The sequence below is a fragment of the Varanus komodoensis genome, unplaced genomic scaffold (assembly GCF_004798865.1).
Source record: "Varanus komodoensis strain SLA01 unplaced genomic scaffold, ASM479886v1 scaffold16, whole genome shotgun sequence".
NCBI lineage: Eukaryota > Metazoa > Chordata > Lepidosauria > Squamata > Varanidae > Varanus > Varanus komodoensis.
In genome coordinates this window covers 44,192-49,639 of record NW_025335468.1, presented here as the reverse complement: position 1 = coordinate 49,639, position 5,448 = coordinate 44,192, and the positions used below count along the sequence as shown (strand labels likewise).

Sequence of the window (5,448 nt, the reverse complement as noted above, 5' to 3'; positions counted from 1 at the left end):
CCTCTCTCTCTCTCTGTTGGCCAGTCTGATACCTGCAACAGGAGAAGAATAGGATGAGAAGAAACCCTTTGGAGGCAGTAAACAGAAGCTCACCAGGGCCTTCCTGATTTGATTATTCACTCTGAAGAATTTTGAAGCGCCATTCTAAATCTAGGAGGAGGGCATTCTCATTTAGACCCTGGAATTCACTCCCAGCAATATGTGACTGGCGCCAACTCTTTTTTCCTTTAGAAGCCAGGTGAAAACTTTGTTATTTAACAGCTTTTGGATAATTAAATTTAATACTTTCATATTCTGTTATGGATAACTTATTTTAATGTAGGTTAATTTATTGGCTGTATCTATTTGGGGTATGTGTGGGTATATTTTATTATGAGGTGTTATTACTTTGTTTTATCTATTTTATCCAATTATTAATTCTTTTATTGTATTCTTTGTATTTTATGCTGTTTTAGCATTTGTAAGTCACCCAGAGAACCTTTGGGTTATGGAGCAGCATAGAAATGAAATGAAATAAATAAGTAAATAAATAAATCACCCCAATAACACTTGCACTGAATGCCAGTATTCCAGTCATAGTGTTGGGAAAATCTGGATAAATCCAGGCAGAAAAACATTGCTTATATGTGCCTTTGTGTTATAAAATCAAACCTGCTCTCTCTCTTGGAAGGACCGGCTTTCCAAGGCAAGTCACTGTTTAATATTGCTGTTGCCTTAAGAAAATGGCACTCTTCCCTCTCCCCTCTAGCTATAAGCCAGAGCAGACAGGCCATTCAGTTGAATACACAATCACCCTACAATGTTGTTGCATAGTCTGTGCAGGAATTCTCAGCTTACCAAGTAGTATTTAGTTAGCTAGTCCAGAGCGCTTCCCACGCTATAGCCAATCAGAAAGGTACGGATCTATTACTCAGGGTCTGAGCCTTCCTGAAAACAGAATGTAACAGATAGCTTATGAATTCATGAATAGTTTCTCAATAGCCTGAATTTACATGTCCAATCCCAGAGATGGGTTCAAGTTTCTGGAATTTATTCAACTAAAATGTCAATACACTGCAATTAGAAATATTGTAATCTTATTGTCACTTATATACAGAACAGATAATATCAGCCAAACATATGATGACCTAAGAATTTCATTGTAATGTCTGTATTCTGTCATTAATTGCTCTGTACCTGTGTACGTAACTGGGAGAGTATAAAATGCTCTGTACTTTCATTGTATTGAAACCTTGAAGTTGAATTTGCCTTTGCCTGGTACTGCATTATCGTTAGTCTGCTGCAGGATTCCTGGGACTTTGGGAAACAAAGCAGTGGAGGTTCAAACATTTGATCTTTCCCACAAACCCAAGTTTTTATTTCCTCCTCACAAATTGAAAACCGAGATTCTGTCAATGGCCAACATTGCCATTAAACACCAATGTTTACCCTATCCGGCATCACCACGGCCCCTACAAATCAGGCCTGTATAATAAGAGAGAGACATCTGCAGTGTTCTTGAGCAAGTCTGGTTTCTCCAAACAGAGCTGCCTATGAGAAGTCTATGTGAGGGGGTGTCACACGGAGGAGGGCAGAGACCTGTTTTCCCTTGCAGAGGAGGGCAGGATGCGTTCCAAGGGAGCCAAGCGCAGGGAACCAAGGTTCCATTTGGATGCCAGGAAGCACTTCCTGACAGTCAGGACCCCGAGGGTATGGAATGGGCTTCCATGGGAGGTGGTTGAGGCCCCATCAGTGAGGGTGTTCAAGGATAGGCTGGACATGCACATGGTGGGCATGTCATGAGTGAAGCCGGGGGTCAGATTGGATCAGCGGTCCTGAAACTCTTTAAACAGGGGGCCAGTTCACTGTCCCTCAGACTGTTGGGAGGGGTGGACTATAGTTTGAAAAAAATTGCTAAAGAAACCCCCAAAGAAACAGCAAAAACTACCTCTCCTCCCAACCTCGTTTCTCAACAAGAAAGTGTGGAGAGGAAAATTTCACAAGAGCCTCACACTGCTGCTGCTGCTGCTGATTTAAAGAGCAATCAGAACAAGTTTTACTCCTTAAAAACAAGGGAACAGAAATAGACAATTCTGAGGGGCGGATAGTGGAGAATCCTCTAGCCCATGGGTCCTCAAATTAAGGCCTGCAGGTCAGATCCAGCCTGCCATGCCCATTTAACTGGCACGCCCCACAGGTTTTGCGCGGGTGCGCAGCTTGCCCACGAGGAGGTAGTTTTGGACTTGCTTGGAGAAAACGATCTCCTCAGGAACAAGCCGGCGCCTCGCCCCACGTGCCCCCTCCCATCCCCACCTTGCGTGAGCACACATGTGCACACGCCCCGCCGGCACCGCCTTGGTGGCTCACGCTCACCACTGGCACCTGTCAACTGGCCCCCTGTTGAAAAAGTTTGAAGACCCCTGTTCTAGCCCTGCCAAGGGATTTGAATTTGCTAAAGGAACTCCCAAACAAACAGCAAAAGTGCCCCCCTCCCTTTCCCAGCCTGGAGAGGAAAATTTCACAAGAGCCTCAGGCTGGCAGCAGACAGAGGGGGGAAAGCAGACTGGTTTAAATGAACAAGCTGACTTAATGCAAGTAGGGGAATGCTTAGAGGGACTTAGAAATGGATTTTAAAAAGTTATATTTTTCTTACCTTCAATCCTTTTTTTAGCATCTTCATCTCTCTCCCACCCTCCTCTCTTCTGTTTCCCACTCTGTATATGCATGCAATGGGGGTGGGGGGAGCCGGTGCATCCACAGTTGCGCTTTTACAATTAGGCACCTGTGCCGGCTCTCTGCTCAGTTGCAAAGAATGCCTGCAGCAGCTCAGAACTTTTGGACTCCGAGCAAGTCCAAAAGCTCTGAGGTGGGCTGGAAAAATGAGCACGGCAGGCCATAACTGGCCCATGGGCCGTAGTTTGAGGACCCATGGACTAGATGGTCTGGGAGGCCCCTTCCGACTCACTCTGTCTCCATGTTTCTTAGTAATTTTCATCCAACAGTTAACTTCTCAAAGAATTTTCTTTCTCAAAGAAAAAGTCAGTACATGCTAGTAGGGAACTCTTCCTATCCTGAAATGGGTCCCGTCTATTCAGTACTGATGGGAAAGGAACTCTGTATGACTTTTGGTTTTCCGAGGTCAAGTTAAACACTATCCCCAGATCAATTTAACTCTGCCCCAATCTACTTACGATATATTCCGATATGCTTTCTCTCTGATTGCCAGTGTGGAAATGATCTCAACAGGAAGCAAGAAGAGGATGCCGTACACAAGGACTGGAACACTGACTGTTAACTCTTTATCTTCCCAGTAGTTCACTTTTTTGCCAGTGCCACCCATATCTGTTGTAACACACTTAATGTTTTCTCTGCTTCAGCTTTCTTCCTGTTCCTGCTCTTTCTGGCTTTACCTTCCCTTGTATTCCAAATTCAGGGCTAGCTTTTACTGTTATGTCCCATGGTTTTACAGATGAGATTAGAGACCAGTTGGTATTTTCAAGAGAAGGTTTATTTCCTATAGGGACGACACTCTCTCACAAGGATGGGATGAGTGCCGCGCGTTTTAGAGGGACCATGGAGTATTTATACCTTGTTACACAAAAAAAAGGAAAATCGTTTCTTGGCAGCATAAAGCAAGCTAGCATGATTTACAGAAGTGAGACGATTTGTAGCTCTGATACAAAAAAGTGGCGCGGCCTTGCAGTTTGTCTGTTTTGATAACAGTGGAGATGCTCTGCAGCTGGTCTATCCTTTTAAGTTATTACCCCTTTGATGAAACTTGTCTATTTGATAAAGTAACACTCTGTATGCATGAAGTAACTGATAACCCTTCCATTAGGCTATTTTTATTGAGACCCCAACCGGTCCCGGGCGCCAAGGGTTCTCCCCACTTGCCCTCTTGGACATCCAGTTGGTCTGTCACAGGAGTTCACACAGGGTTCACAACTCTCCGTTCCCCCCTCCTCCCTGCTGGACAGGATATACAACATGACTGCGGCTCTCTGGCTAAGTGGTCTTCCTTGGTTTAGCCTAAGTGGAGTGAAAGGGGGCATTCTTGGTAACGCTATCATATGAATGTGCCCACAAACATGTCTACTGCATTGTATGTGTTATTTTTTTCTCAAGCCAGTTGGGTCAAGTCCAACATTTACCAGCCCTGAAAGGAGCCCCAGGTGGATGGAGACCTTTCTAGTACTTACAGAGTGTTATGGCTTTTCTACTGGCAACAAGGCTAACCCTGCACAGGTGCATTCTATGGGGACAGAGACATCACTGGGTACAACAAGCATGGGCAAAGTGTTCAAGGCATCAGTGTTGCATCCCTGTGTGAACAAGAGCAAGTCCCTGTGTGTACCAGGGACTTTGACTTCAAAGTCCCTCGTAAATCAGTGTCAACGTGAACTGACTCAGGATTTGCCTGGCAGGCAGAAGAGTTAACTGACAAGAGGAGCAATTCAAATAAGGCTACTGCGAAATCTGCTGTTGCTTTTCAATAATACTTGATCAAAAATTTATAGTAGCAGAAAAACAAAATCAATATAAAAGCAATACTATACTTATAACAAATACGAATTCAAATACAGTATTAGCAACAGAGCAATACAGAATCAAAGTTACTTAATACAATAATATTCAAAATGTTAAATACTGAAATACAACAACCCCCACACATACCTGCACAGACTGGCTGAGAAAACACTCCTGCGTTTCTTTTGCTAGCGGAAAACGGAGCAGGGAGAGGACAAGGCCGGATCTCGGTCGCCGCCCAGAGGGCGGACCGGCGCGTCGCGGCGCGGCGGGGCTGCCGACTGGCTCCCAAGGAGCTGCCTCTCCCGTCCCCAGGGAGGGATCTGCAGGGAGAGCGCAGGCGGCCCCGCGCTGGTCCTGGCGAGCGAGATGCTGCTCTTTCACTGACCGCCAGGAAATGCCGACGGTTGAAAACAACACCCAAAGACGGGGGAATTTACACGCAAAGACGGGAGATTGCGGCAATAAGTGCAAATGGTCTTCAGCCGGGATCACCCATGAACCATCACCGCAGGGATCATCTGAGGTTGGGAGCAATAAAGCTGGGAACCTGAGGGGCTCAGGGCTCCTCTTTAAGGAGAGGATCTGCTCTTGTTGCCAGACTCTGTGCTAGAGAATGTTTTGCCCCTGCACTGTCTGTGCCACACAGACAGATATAGTTAGTATTTGTGTGTGTAGCTAAGGCTAGGCTGAGCTTTGTTACTTTGCAGCAGGGGAGACCAACAAGGACTAGGATTGGTGGTGGTGGGGCTTCGGTTGGCTGTGAATTGTATTACTGCTGCTCTCCAACTCCCGTTTCCGTTCTCTTCCCTTCCCTTTCATTCCTTGTTTTAGCTGTGCACCCCTGTCTTTTAGCTTTTAATAAATCCATATTTTCCCTCGGTGCTTGGGTTGCTATGTACTGAATCCAATGTCTGGGGTTCTGGAACTAGCGAGTTACTG

At 45.6% G+C, this 5,448-nt stretch overlaps 1 protein-coding gene across 5 annotated transcripts in view; it reads right to left on the bottom strand.

Annotated features, from left to right (window-relative positions):
• The window catches only part of LOC123021158 (membrane-spanning 4-domains subfamily A member 8-like), an 18,859-nt gene extending 14,108 nt beyond the window's left edge, over positions 1-4,751 (bottom strand). Inside the window, exons 1-2 of one of the 5 annotated variants that reach the window (XM_044425660.1) lie at positions 4,654-4,750; positions 838-927 (exon numbers count right to left, since the gene is read on the bottom strand). The gene's annotated coding sequence lies outside the window, so the exon portion shown is untranslated. The other 4 variants (XM_044425661.1, XM_044425662.1, XM_044425663.1 and 1 more) reach the window with 4 other exon arrangements.
• Positions 4,752-5,448: the final 697 nt, after the last annotated feature.